The sequence below is a fragment of the Balaenoptera physalus genome, assembly GCF_965194825.1.
Source record: "Balaenoptera physalus genome assembly, contig: HAP1_SCAFFOLD_943, whole genome shotgun sequence".
NCBI lineage: Eukaryota > Metazoa > Chordata > Mammalia > Artiodactyla > Balaenopteridae > Balaenoptera > Balaenoptera physalus.
This window is the reverse complement of record NW_028125845.1, coordinates 63,772-78,790: the sequence shown is the minus strand read 5'-3', so window position 1 is coordinate 78,790 and position 15,019 is coordinate 63,772. Positions and strand designations below refer to the sequence as shown.

The 15,019-nt window shown below is 36.0% G+C and overlaps 1 pseudogene across 1 annotated transcript in view; it reads left to right on the top strand.

Annotated features, from left to right (window-relative positions):
• Positions 1-15,019, top strand: part of LOC309653700 (ELKS/Rab6-interacting/CAST family member 1-like) — a 97,967-nt pseudogene that overhangs the window by 20,045 nt on the left and 62,903 nt on the right. Inside the window, exon 5 of the transcript XR_014268285.1 lies at positions 12,767-13,181. The product of XR_014268285.1 is annotated as an ELKS/Rab6-interacting/CAST family member 1-like (transcript). The remainder of the gene's footprint in view (positions 1-12,766; positions 13,182-15,019) is intronic.

The window sequence follows — 15,019 nt, the reverse complement described above, 5'->3', positions numbered from 1 at the left end:
CTGTTCTCCAATGTTTGGTTAAGTTTATTTTTCAACAGCACTGCCTCCTTTGTGGGCAGAATTGTCTGAAATGGACTCTTTCATGTTAATTACTAGTTCTTGTTCTTGATGGAGAGAACTCCCAAGGTAGCCGGAGCCCTCTCAGAATCTGTCATTCTTCTGGTATTGAAATAGGCTAGGGGTTCGTTTTTCCGCCTAGGATAAAGTGCTGTTCTTGTGTTCCTGTAGGTTTTGTGTTTTTGTGGCACTTGTCTATACATTGGGATTCATATTTTCTTTTGCTTAAGTCTGTGTAAGAAATATGACATATTTTAGGTCCACTAACGTCATCAAATGTTCCTTTGTGAACCTCTCATTTAAGTTTTCTTGTTTTTGTTTAGATACCTTGGGTTAAGCAAGTAGCTTTTTTAAAAAGCCAATTGTCCTTATAATATGGGGATCAAAGAATGTGTTCTTAAAAGCTGTCAGAAAAAACGAATTATATAAGCATCTATCCCAATTCATAAGTTTAGTTTAAAAATATTTTAAACATTAGTAATGAATCAGGTATCCCTGTGTTACTTTTTTGTTTCTCAAATACCTGAGAGAAAAAAGAAGCCTGCTTATTTATTTATTTTCCAATAAATATGAAAGGGATAGAAAGGAAATCCTTGAAACTGTTGATTATTGTTGCTTTCAGATTTTCAGTGTCTTTATCTCTAAGATCATTTTTATAGGAATCTTTGACATCAAAATTTTGGTACTGAGATTAAAGTAGTTGTATTTTGTGGGGATTCTCAGGGAAAGATGCCATTTTAGGAAGTAGGGTGAGCGGAGAGAAATTAGGATTCTTTCCAATCTTTTCTGTTTCTTCTCTCATTCCTTCTTTCAGAGAGAAAAGATCCTATGGATAGAATTTTTGCTTTTTAAAAAAAATTCTCAAGCCTTACAGCGATACTTGGGCTCTGCTAATTAAAGTAGCTTCATAAGTAATAACTTTCTTTGAAAACACTGTCTTTATTCCTTATGGATGGAATTGAATGCACAATCATTTAGCTTTTCTTTCTTTTTTTTTTTTTTAAGTAACAACCCAATCCATTTCCACCAAAAATTTCCTTCTAGGAAAGTGGTTTTATGATCAATGGAAAGTGTTAAATGATTAATGGTTCTGTAGATATGAAAGTTATAGGCTGGATATCTGCTCCCTTTTATCATCTGTGTCATGCATCTTGTTTATAGTAAATTGAAAAAGGTACATTTAAATGACCAGTAAGGTTGAAGACACGCTCTACTACCTGGCAGTTTCATTTCTGTGTGTCTCCTTGAGAGAAACTTTTGCACATGTGCACAAGGAGACAGGTAGATGTACATGTGCTTGTCGTAACAGTGAAAAAAGTGGAAAAACATCTAAGTGTTCCTCAAGTAGGTGAGTGGATAAGTTGGTATTTATTCACAAAATGGAATATGAGTACACAGTGCCTTCCTGCAAAATACTTAGGGCACATGTATGTTGGAATTTAGATGTTTTTCAGATTTTGAAAGGTAATCCAGTATATAAACTGTATATTGTGTAATACTCCCATTGGGATCTGGACAATACCCAGTAATCAAACATATTAAATCTGTAGCAAAACTTAGGACTATTCATATTAAATTGGATAAATAAATGGTAAATAGCCTCATAGCAGTTGAGTCAGGTTTTTCCATTAAGCTTGGAGAAAAATGTAGTCTTTTTAAAGCTCTTTGGATTTTAGAATTTTGGATAAGGAATTGTGAAACCTGTATTATACAGTTCATAAAAGTGAATGAGCTAGAGTTATGTATATCAGTGTGGATAAATCTCAAACACGTTTTTAAAAAATTGAAGTATTGGGCTTCCCTGGTGGCGCAGTGGTTGAGAATCTGCCTGCCAGTGCAGGACACATGGGTTTGAGCCCTGGTCTGGGAAGATCCCACATGCCGCGAAGCAACTAGGCCCATGAGCCACAATTGCTGAGCCTGCGCGTCTGGAGCCTGTGCTCCGCAACGAGAGGCCGCGATAGTGAGAGGCCCGCGCACCGCGATGAAGAGTGGCCCCCGCTTGCTGCAACTAGAGAAAGCCCTCACGCAGAAACGAAGACCCAACACAGCCATAAAAAAAAAAAAAAAAAAAAAAAATTGATGTATTGTTGACATATTATATTAGTTTCAATATTTTGCTATTGGGATACATTACAAAATGATCAACACACTGGGTCTGGTTAACATCCATCACCACACATAGTTACAAAGAACTTTTTTTTCTTGGGATGAGAACTTTTAAGATCTACTCTCTTAGCAACTTTCAAATATGTAATACAGTGTTATTAACTATAGTCACCATGCTGTACATTATATTCCCAGGACTTATTTATTTTTATAACTGGAAGTTTGTACCTTTTGACTCCCTTTACCCATTTCACCCACTCCCTGTCCTCCACCCCTGGCAACCACCAATCTGTTCTGTACCTGTGAGCTTGTGGTTCCGCGCCCCCCTCCGAAATGGTAAGATTTTATTTTATTTTATGGCTGAATAATATCCCATTGTGTATATCTATACACATATGTGTATAGATATACACACCACATTTTCTTTATCCATTCATCCATGGATGGACACTTAGGTTGTTTCTATATCTTGGGTATTATAAATAATGCTGCAGTGAACATGGGGGTGCGGATATCTTTTCGAGTTAGTTATTTTTGTTTTCTTTGGATAAAAACTCAGAAGTGGAATTGCTGGATCTAATGGCAGTTCTATTTTTAATTTTTTGAGGAACCTCCATTACTGTTTCGTATAGTGGCTATACCAGTTTACATTCTCAGACACATTATGTTGAGTAACATGAGCAATTTGCAAAGAGAATCAAGAACAGATGACATCACTTCTGTGAATTTTAAATAAGCAACAGTGAGGGGTGGGGGAGAGAGAGAGAGATATCTGAAACAAATAAGGCAAATTGTTGATGGTGATTTCCATACGTTGTTGTATATTTGAATGAGTCTCGGTAGCCCCGAGCTTCTGCTTTCTTCTCTAACCTTTTTAAGAATGCAGGGTTGCAATTGAATTAGGTGATGGAGCATAATACATGTTGGGACTGGAAGTGTTCTTAAAATCAACTAAATTATCCTTTTTTCTTTTAAGTGAAGTCATTCCTACTTGTTAAGAAATTTTCTTGAATATTGATTTACTTTTCCCTTTTCTGACCTATGTCTGTTACTTTTTTCTCTTTTAATATATCTATTTTTTGTTGGAGTATAGTTTACATACAGCAAAATACATGGATCTTCCGTATCATAGTTCCATGAGTTTTGACAAATGCCAGTAGTCGTATAATGCAGTCTTACGAAGATATAGAACATTTCCATCATCCCATAAGGTTCCCTTGAGCTCCTTCCCAATCAGTATTTTCCCTGCCCCGAACACATAGATAGTGTTCTAATTCCTTTCACTTTAGATTAGTTTTGCCTGCTCTAGAACCTCCTATACATGGAACCATATAGTCTGTACTCTGTTGTGTTTGGCTTCTTTTGCTCAGTGTACTATATATTTAAAGTTTATTCGTGTTGTTGCATGTATCCATAGTCATCCTAATATTGAGTAGTTTTCATTGCATGGATGTTGCATAATCAATTTATCCATTCTCCTGTTGATGGGGTTGTTTCCAGTTTTGGCTCTTATGAATAAAGCGGTTGTAAACATTTTTATACAGATGTGTTTGTGGCCATGTTTTTATTTCTCTTGCGGAAATATCTAGGAGTGGAATCGCTGGGTCATAGGGTAAGTGCATGTTTAACTTTCCCCAAAAGTATGCAGTCAGCTGAAGTGAAGTGAAAGATTTTGTGGTCACAGACCTAAGTATTCAAATTGAAAATACAACGCGATGAGTAAATATGGATGTAGGAGATGAATGAAAATAATGGTAACACATGTATTTATTGGAGTTTATGTGATAAAATTGGTGAGAGTCGAGAAAACAAATGTATTTTCCTTTTAAATACCCCGTGAAGATCCCATATGGTTTTATTTCTTCTCAACATGCTGTTAAAACATGAAGCAATCTTTTGTATTGTCTCTTTACTACCTAAATTGATTTTCAAAAAAATTTTATTAATTTTTAAAGATTTCTTTTATCTACTTAACATTTTTACAGAAGCATGTGCAAAAGAGTCTTTGATATACCTTATTTGATGGTTGCCATGGAAAAATTAAGGGATTGTATACAAAAAAAATAATATTTATACCTTGGTGTTTTGCTTTTGAAACAATTATGATTTTCTCCATAATAGTTTGACTTTTTATTGTTATTTTATCCCCAGATGCTTCTTTGGTTTTATTTATCAAGATTCTCTTTCTCTCTCTTTTTCATTACACTTTTTAAAGATTTGTTCCTTGTAGAGAAATGCAGTTAAATTTTATATGTTGATCTTATATGCGCCAGGCTTGCTAAACTCTTTTTTTTTTAAATATTTAATTATTTATTTGTTTTATTTTTGGCTGCATCAGGTCTTAGTTGCTGCACGCGGGATATTCCTTGCGGCACGCAGGATCTTTCGTTGCGGTGCGCGGGCTCCAGAGCGTGTGGGCTCTGGTGGGCTGTGTAGTTGTGGCACGTGAGCTGAGTTGCTCCGTGGTATGTGGGATGCAGAACCCACGTCCTCTGCATTAGAAGGTGGATTCTTAACCACTGGACCACCAGGGAAGTCCCTTGCTGGACTCTTAATTATACAGATATTTTGTCTGTAATTTCCTCTGAGTTTTCATCCTACAATCTCTGTATAATGACTTTCTTGCTTTCTAATTCTTATACCTTTGGTTTCCTTCTCTTGTCTTAACTGCACTTGGTCTTAGTATCTCTAGAACAAAATACAACAGTGGACTGTTGTAGTCTATCAGTTGCCTAGTGTAGATTTGATTTTTACAAGAAAGCCCATTATTAAAGAGGTAAGTCTTGAAAAAAAATGTGAGTAATTTGGTTGGTTTATTCTGGTTAGCTGATGTTCTTTGTATATGTTCTATGCTATTTTCTCCCCAAGACAGAATTATTTATGCAAATAATTTTGATGGGCTTCATTTCAGTTTAACACAGTTTAGTGATAGTGTGTGTGAAAGCATCTTAAACAATGGCAGTGTACAGGAGTGCTTTTCTGTAAGATTGTAAGGTCATGATCTCTTTGTACTCTCCCTCAATATCAGTCTTCCTTGCCTCTTCTCTTTCTCTGGAGGAAAAGGGGGGGAAAAAAAGGAAAAAGGAATTCTATAGCTTCTGGAAAGCTTTGGGCACACGGTGACTTCAGTGTTGACATAGCTCTGTGGGACACAGACATTAGCCCGTTAGCTTTATGCCAGCAGGGACCCCCCCCCCCCCCACCGCCACCTCACAGTCAAGCTGCTGCCTCCGATGTGTCTTTATTCAGGTTAATGCACTCCCAGTTCTAGCATTGCCAGGGTTAGCTCTTAACATGTTCACAGCTGATAGGTATCGCTTAACTCTTCTTTCTTTACCCTTCTTTCTTCACCCTTCTTCTTGATTTATATACTAGTATTTCAGGGACTAAATCTGGGAATTTTGTTAACCTCATTGACGTCTGTTGCAGGTGCTTGAAACTTTTGGGTTGTAGAGCATGAAGAAAGAAGTGAGGTTGATACTTAAAATGCTGCTAGACTGAACAGTACCTTTATGGTCCCTTGTATTTAATTCTGCCTTTGCTTTGTTAGTACTGAGCATTCTCAAGTTAAACACTATGGAAATGGTTACTATAGGATCCCTCTGCTGGTTGATTTTACTTTTAAGGTTAAAAAAAATTTTTATTTTGATGTTATTTTTTAATGGAATGACGTCTTCAATCCTGACATTGCTTAGGATGATATTTTTACTACTGTAATATCTGGTTTGGGATATTATCTTTTCTTCTTTCTGTACTTTTCTTCCTCCACCCATTCCTTCCTCTCTGTTTCTGCCTTTTGCTCAGTTTGAGAGTCAGACAGGCTTTCTAGAGGAGGTAATGCCTGATCTAAGGATGAAAGGACAGGTAGGATTTAGCTGGGAGTGAAAGTGAGGGAACGGGTAGAGGATATTCTTTATTTATATTTATTTTATTTATTTATTTAACATCTTTATTGGAGTGTAATTGCTTTACAATGGTGTGTTAGTTTTCTGCTTTATAACGAAGTGAATCAGTTATACATATACATATACTCTTTAAGTAGAGATTAAGGGGTAAGTAAATGGTATGGGAGTTTGGGTAAGTGAAAGCTATTTGGAATTTCTAGAACTTGTACTAAAATCAGTTTATTGTCACTTGAGTTGTTGTCTTGATGAGCACACAATAATAGAATGTATTATGACCTCGGGACTTCCCCATTTTGATAGTATTTTTGCTTATTCTTTAATTTCTCCTCTGGGTTATGCTGGCATAAAGGCAGATGTTCTTTTTTCTCTCCTGGATTCAGTAGCAGAGAGTAGCTGCTAGGAATCTGGAATAATTGCTTGTTCATTTTCTTGACTCTGACATCTTTTTTAGAGGAGAATAAGCTCAAAGTAGCATTCATTTAAACAATTTAATCTATCCATTTGAATGCTGGTATGGTTGTTTCTTGCATTGTAGTATGTCTCTTGCTGGTGTTTATTTAGATCAGTCTGAGAACTTGGTTTTGGTTTAATATTTGAGAGTTTACAGTGTGCTTTGCTGCACAGAAAATAAATCCTTGTCAGCAACGGAAAGAATACTAGACTAATGATCAGACGAAATGAACTACCTAGAGGCTCTTGCTTTGTCTCAGTCTTGGAGGTTCAGACTCATTAAAAAACTTTGAGTTTCTTCTAAAATGATAGAAATTAGAATACTTTCTTTTCATATTAAAGATTCATGAATCCAAATCATAGTGATCTTATAGAATCTGAACTTCATTCGAGTATGTTGCATATATAATAAGTGCTTTTATGTGTCCCATTTCTCGTTGTTGAATATTCTTAATTTAAAATTTATAATAAGGTATAGTGCTGGTGTGTGAGTGTGTATATATAGCTATTAAGTTTTACCACTTTGTAAGCTCTGTTTTTGGATAAGAACTCTATCCTACACTTTTGGTGTATGTTGTGTATAGTATTAAAAGTATAAAAGATTCTTGTTGACAGTTAATTATTTGAAAATGCTTCTCTTCACTTCAGATCAAACACAAATAAATCCAGAGTGTATAATTAACATTTTTTTAAAAATTAGGATTGCATTTAGTATTTTGGCCAGTTTGTATTTGAGATAGAATTTTTTGTGTGTTAGCTGGTAAGGAACTGATTGTTATAGAATAAGAGTAATTCTCTCTGTTATAGGGGAAAGATATAATTTTCCAGGGACTTGATTTGCATCTACTATCCAGTAGCCATTTACTTTCAAAATAATGCGTGAAAATTTGTTTTTGTCAATCTTTCATCAAAAATTTATTGAGCACTTACTATACCAAACACTGTGCCGTGCCCTAGAGTAACAAGATGAAAGTCCCAAGTTCTAGAAAGTTTTTCTTGAAGACAGATACAAAGAAAGAAATTGCAGATTGGGCTGGTAAGTGCTCTTCTTAGGGACACATACGGTACAGCACAGATCAGAACATCACAGAGCCTGAGGATCGACTTGGGTGATGTTAGTAAGAATTATTATAAACTCTTTTGCATCTTGCATTGATAAAGTTTCCTGAATGTATGTATTTACATGTTTCAGAAAAAAAATCGTTCTTAATTTAACATAATAGGATGCAGTACTGGTATTTTTTCTAATGGTTATCGTGACAAGTAGTGCATTGAACTCTCTGGGATACAGTATAATGTTTGTGATGATGACCATTTTCATGTATCCATAATATTCTTTTTCTGTAACTAAAAATAGCTCTAGACTCCTTGGTTCTGTCATTTTAGAAATCAGGATAAACTGGATCAAAGCGTTCTCTTGTTCAGAGAAACTAATGGAAGTTTTGCCTCAGAAGAGCTTCTGATATTTGTCTAAAATATATGAAGCATTGTTGTGATGTTTTGTTGTTTTTGAGATGTATTTTTCTAAAAAATGATCATAAACCCTATCAGGGATTTAAGAATTTTCATTACTATTGTTCACAACATCCTACCATTTCATTGAGATACAGCTTGGTGTAATTTTAGTACAATCCTTGGACTAAATTTGAAGCAGTTATTTTTCCAGTCTTCCAGCTCAAGCTGAGTGTTAGAGTGAGCAGAAGTAGACTAGTGAGTGTTGGTGTACAATTTGGAATGTGAGAAGTGTGAGAGCATTTTGGAGAGTGTCATAAGCAGAATTCCCAAATAGAAATTTTCCTAATATCTGACAACTGAGATTGTCCTGCTAAATTCAGCATGTGTTTTTGGTCGGTCATGGTAAATGTCTGTGATATGTGCAGATATGCTCCCTTTATCTTCAGTATGAATGTGCTAGAGAAAGAGCAGCCTGGCTTATTGCCTGCTGCTTCTTTCTTCTCCCAGGGGAGTTGGCAGGAATTTTAATAAAGTGAATCTAGCTTGAAAGTAGCCTAAAGAAGGGGTGCTGATTCCCATTTCAATGGAGAAAATTGCTGTGTAGCCTTCTCGGCTACCAGTCAGAGCATCATTTTAATTCTGTATTCTAGTAAAATGGGTGCAAGCAGAGCTGAAGAAGCAGAGCTGAAGAAGCAGGGCACATTAGTCATTGTATTTTCTTTCTTCACCAAAACAGTGCTTGCCATACTAGTATAATCACAAGTGCTAAAGTGTATGTGAGACTGTTAGCTGTCGTCAACATCTGTTTCTCCTGATTTGAATGAATTTGGTGATGAGTGTCCAGAAAAGGAGGGACAGTTGTACCTAGAAATCAGTTTCATTGTTGAATTTAACTTCTGATATTTCCCTGTGGGATAAACTTGCTCAGAATTTATTTGGATTTTTTGACTTCCAAAGGTAAAGAATGAAACTGGAGGTTGATTCTAGGCTTCAGAGAATTAGCAATTTGACACATCTTTTTATTAAGGATTTTGAACTCCAACAACTGTTGAGAATCTTTACAGCATGATGCGGGTAGTTAAATTTATTTAAAGAATCATATTCATGAATTCAAATACCTGATAATTTTATTGTAAATTTATTTTTCGTAAGAAAAAGCCAGTGCTTTTCGAGAGTTTGAAGACTGCCATAATTGAAAGTTCACTACTTGCTAAGCATAATACCAAAACCAGAAACTGTAAAAGAAGAGGTTCTTATCTTTGCACTAAAAAAATTCTGTATTTAAGTTGCCATAAACTATGTTAAAAGAAAAATGACAGATTTGGAAATATATTTGTAACATGCACAGCAGGCAAAAGGTTGTTTTCCAAATATAAAAAGATCTTAAAGTGGATTAGGAGAAAGGTTAAATGTCCCCAAAACAAAATGAGCAAAGAACAAGAACAGATGAGTCACAAAGGAAGGAATACAAAGCGCCTGTAGATACGTGAATAGATATTCAGTCTTACTTGTAATCAAAGAAAAGCCCAAAAAAGAAAGAGAAGAAAGAAAATACCCGGTTGTCAAAGGTATAGGAAAGTGCTCAGACATCGTTTGGTGGGAGTTTAAATCTGTACAGACCCTTTTAGAGATAATTTGTTGTGTGTATTAAAATCATAACTGCATACCCTCTGATCCAGGAATTCCACCTTTCAGAATTTATCTCCAGGAAAAATTTGGATAAATGTGCAGAGATACACATGTGAAGGTACCTGTTATAATAGTGGAAAATGAGAACCAAACTAAATATTTATCAATAGTTGTAAGTAAATTATTTAATATCAACACGTTGGAATTCTATGGCAGGCATATTTTTTCCCCAGTGTTTAAAATCGTTGTAAAATACAGCTTACATTCACCATGTTAAATTTACCATCTTAAGCAATTTTCAGGTGTACAGTTCATAAGGTACATTCATACTGTTGTGCAGCCATCACCACCATCCATCTCCACAACTCTTCATCCTGTAAAACTGAATCTCTGCACCCATCAAACAGTCACTCCCTGTCTCCCGTCTCCCGTCTCCCCAGCCCCTGGCAACCACTCTTGTGCTTCCTGTCTCTGTGAGGTAGACTGCTCTAGGGACCTCATGTAAGTGGACTCGTGTAATATTTGTCTTTTGTGACGGGCTTATTTCATTTGGCATAATGTCCATCCATGTGGCAGCGTGTGTCAGCATTTCCTTCCTTTTTGAGGCTGAAAAATATCATTAGGCATTTTTTTAAATTTAATTTTTGGGTGGGTAGTACATACATTTAGTTCAAATTCAAGAGGAGGGTTAGGAGGAGAGAAAGATGGGAAGTGGCTGCGAAGTGACTGCAGATGTATATGGGTTTTCTCTTAAGGGGTGATGGAAGTGTTCTAGAATTAGATAGTAGTGATCAATGTATAACTTTTAATATGCTGAAAACTGCTGACTTACACACTTTAAACCGGTGAACTTTATGGTATGTGTGAATTATGTCTCAATAAAGCTATTATTAAAAAATTTTCAATGTCAGTTACACTTCAGTTAAAAAAATTTTTATGCGGAATAGAATAAAGTTTCTTACATGTTGTCCCCCAGTGATTTCAGTTCGTTCCTCCTTTCTTCCCTTCTTGCCTTCCTCCGTTCCCCCAAATAACCATTAATTATTTCTTGTGTAACATTACAGAAGTATTTTTATTTCTTATGATATTTTTTATTTATAGTAAATAGTAAATATTTATTGTTCCCTCCCTTTTAACCAAAGTGGTAGCAAATTGAACACAGCCAAGCAGGCATCTCTGAAGTCTTTTCTCTTATTTTTAAAGGTAAAAATGCCCCTTTTTATTGATTACTTGCTTACTGTAGGGGATTTAGATAGTACAAAAAAGTATGAAGAAAAATGTAAAATCTACCCATACCGACACTGGTAATTGTTTGCATCCTTTTAGACTTTTCTCTGCATTTTTATACTTTTTAAAAATTAGAATCGTGATCATCCTATACTTGCTATTATATATCTGCTTTTTTACTCTTAATATGTTGTAACTGTAGTTTTTATCAGTAAATATAAATCTACATTTAAAAAAATTGATGCATAGTATTAAACTGGGTGGACATTTCTCATTTACTTAACTCATCACCTATTAATATCCATTTAGGTTGTTTCTAATTTTGTCGCTGGTGTAAACAACAGTGAGCGTCTTTGTACACTCGCCAGATCGTTTCCTTGAGATATTTACTGCTGTTTTGCAGTTTGCCAAAAATTTTAAACAATGTACGTTTTAACATATATGCCACAAAGATTTCAATGATATTATTAGCTCTGCGAAAAAATGGTGCAGGCATTTATATCCTCACTTTAAATATGAGGAATCTGAAACCCAGAAAGATGGCAATGTGTTCCAAATTAGGTTGCTCTTTAGTGTGAGAGCTGGAACTAAAACTCCTGTCTTCTGATTGTGGGTTAGTTTCCTTCCACTGTGGCACACTGCCAGACCTTGAATACAAAGGGTGATTTTCTGTTGTTGCTTCTTCATTTCTAAAAACATGATTCTTGATGTAACTTCCTTTTAGGTTCTTTGTATAATGTTCTAGAATTTATCCATTCACATTAAAGGTTCATATACCTTCGTTAGGGATACAGGCTAAAGAGATACCCTCTGAAACATTTTACTAGCTTATCTGCACTAACATTTTCATTTAATTACTCAAATTACTCACTTATATTGTTATCTTTTTCTGTATAAATAGCTCACACAGCTTCAGTTTTTTGTGTTTTGTTTTTTGTTTTTAAAGCTTCAAGTTATCTAATTACCTTTGGGTACTAGCTTCAGTGGGCTGCGAGAATTGCTTTAATTCGAATGCCAGCTCTATTACTTACTGTGTGATCTTGGGGTGAGTTATTTAAGTCTCTGTATGCCTGGTGTCATCATCAATAAAATTCAAATAATAGTAGGGGTGAGATGTGACAGGGTGAAAGAGTGTCATGGACATACATACACTACCAAATGTAAAATAGATAGCTGGTGGGAAGCAGCCACATAGCACAGGGAGATCAGCTCGGTGCTATGTGACTGCCTGGGGCGGGTGGGATGGGGAGGGTGGGAGGGAGGGAGATGCGGGAGGGAGGAGATATGGGAACGTGTGTATATGTGTAGCTGATTCACTTTGTTATAAAGCAGAAACTAACACACCATTGTGAAGCAATTATACTTCAATACAGATGTTTAAAAAAAAAAAAAGAAATGGAAAAAAAAATAGTACATGTGTTATAGTGAGGATTAAATAAATTAACACATAAGGAGTGCTAAGCACATTCTGGCATGCTCTCATATGTTTATTATTTAATGTGCTAACTTAATTGTAAAGCACTTAAAAGTCATTTTGTATTTTGACATCCTTTGTGTTTTTTGGTGAAATTTTTTGTATGATGTGTCCGTATTCCTATAGGTTTCTCCTGCCTTTCCCCACTCCTCACCTTCAGTTCCGTGTAATACCTTGTGTTAATCTTGAACAGTGTCTTTATTTAGTCAAGCAAAGTGAGGAGCTGCCAGACTTACCTTGTTTCCTGTTGGTAATAAACACAAATTAAATTACTGACATTTTACAGATTATCTCAATCAGTTTTAAAGACAGTGTAAAACAGAATAATGTGAATCCTCATTTGCTAAATGCAGGGTTCTGAGAGCTGTGGTAGCTGCTTTCTCATTCCCCGTAGTCTGCTTTGTTTCTGCTACTTGAGGAGGAAAGCTCATTTGGGTTTTCTTTTTTGTCTTTATACCAGCACATGCAAATGACAGTCCAGGCTCTCCAGGATGAATTGCGGATCCAGAGGGACCTGAACCAGCTGTTTCAACAGGATAGTAACAGTAGGACTGGTGAGCCTTGCGTGGCAGAGCTGACGGAGGAGAACTTTCAGAGGCTGCACACTGAGCATGAGCGGCAGGCCAAGGAGCTGTTCCTCCTTCGAAAGACTCTGGAGGAGATGGAGCTGCGGATTGAGACTCAGAAGCAAACCCTGAACGCTCGGGACGAATCCACAAGAAGCTTCTGGAGATGTTGCAGAGCAAGGGGCTTTCTGCTAAGGCTACTGAGGAGGACCATGAGAGAACAGGAGACTGGCAGAGGCAGAGATGCATGTCCACCACCTCGAAAGCCTTTTGGAGCAGAAGGAAAAAGAGAACGCTCTGTTGAGAGAGGTGAGTGGCCACTTTCTCAGTTGTTATGACTGTCTTTTTTTCCTGATTAGTCAGCATTTTGACTTAGATAAATTTATATGCTCTCCTGAGCTAGTGCAAGGGAATTTTTTCTTTCTTACCTAAGTTCTGCACTGATTTCTGTTCTGATTTGCTGTCTTGTATGAGATGACATTGGCTGGCATGTATACTGGTTTAATACCTTTCTGGGTTTTTTTTTCCCCCTCCTGATTTCTGTAGACTCATTTTGTTGCTAGAGGGGCACAGAATTTTCTTGATTTGTTCCTCATCTATTGATTTGTTCATAGAGACACACACAACAAAACCAGAATTAAAGTAGCTAACTACTGCTCAATTTTAAAATATTAATAATTGAAAGTAAGCGATTCCCTCAGTTTCGGTGTGCTTATAAAGTCCTAGGCAGCAGTAATGGATGTTTGCCCTGTGGTTTCCATGGAAACTGTTGCCTTGCTGTAAAAGATACGTGATAAAACTTATTTGCTGCCCTGGAGGCACAGCTAGAGGGAATGATACAGAGGTATGCTGTCACTTATTTTTAGAGAGGAAACTCAGACTTTAGCTGACCACTGTGTCTACTGATAATTTTTCACTTTTCTATGTAATGCTTCATTTTAAGAAAGCTTAAGTGAAGAATTCATCCTACATTGAATTAAAAAAAAATGACAGCTCTACTTCTCTATATGAGGTCAGAGTCTTCAGATAATTTTCACATTTGGATAGGGGGAAAAAAAATCTCAGAACTATTTTAGTGCCAGTCTGAATAATCCCTTTTCAAATGAAGGGTGAGAAAGGCGGTTAAAAGCAGCAAAACAGCGACTTCCCCTGATGATGGCGGCGGTCTGTATCTGCTCTCTGCAATATGATAGCCACTGGCTGCGTGTGACTGTTGAGCAGTTGAAATGTGGTTAGTGTGACTGAGGAACTGAAATTTAAATTTCATTTAAATATAACTAATTTAAAATTAAATTTAATTAATCAAATTTAAATTTAAGTATCTCTGTGTAGGTAGTGGCTACTGTATTAGGTAGTGCAGCGATGCATAATGCATAATGCGGGTAATGTTACCCGCTTTTCTTAATAATTTGTCTTGAACATCTTTCTTTGTCAGTACATGTAGAGTTTTGTAATTTCAGTTGAATTTATAATGTTCTGTTGCATTTATTTATACTTCTTACTGTTGAAAATTTAGACTACTGTTAATTTTTCATTATTATAAAACTGTGCTGCACAGAATATCCCTAACCATATATCCCTGTACATTAATTTTTGTCTTTAGCATAAATTTCCAGAAATGAATTTGCTCAGGGTGTGTACGTTTTCAAAACTCTGAATATCAGTCTTGTCTCCCAGAGTGATTGGACCAGTTTATCCTCCCAGAAGCATATACTGTATTTTTACGGTTAATCTGCAGCTATGTATGTTACAATCTTCAAATTACTGGACTGTATTGTTTTAGAAAATTTTCTATCAACTGCTGTGTTGTAGGCACCATCCTGAGTTTCTTTCAGTTTACTTAAAGAGTTTATATTTTAATGAGGTAACCTGGAGCCTGGCCATAGAATATTGTAAGAGAAGGTGTAATCATCTCAAATAGCATGCAGCATGAAAACCCTACCAGCATCGTGATGAACTTTGAATGTTACGTTTTTACTCCTTCTGTTCTGAATATTTCAACCTGTGCCCATTTATTTTTGAGTTTTGGAGTTAATAAATAGTGAATAGTTAAGGATATGAAAAGCCACAGTGTTATTCTGGCAGAGAACAACCAGCAATATGGTGAATTTGAACAAGTAGTAGGAAAAAACATGAATTTAAGACTA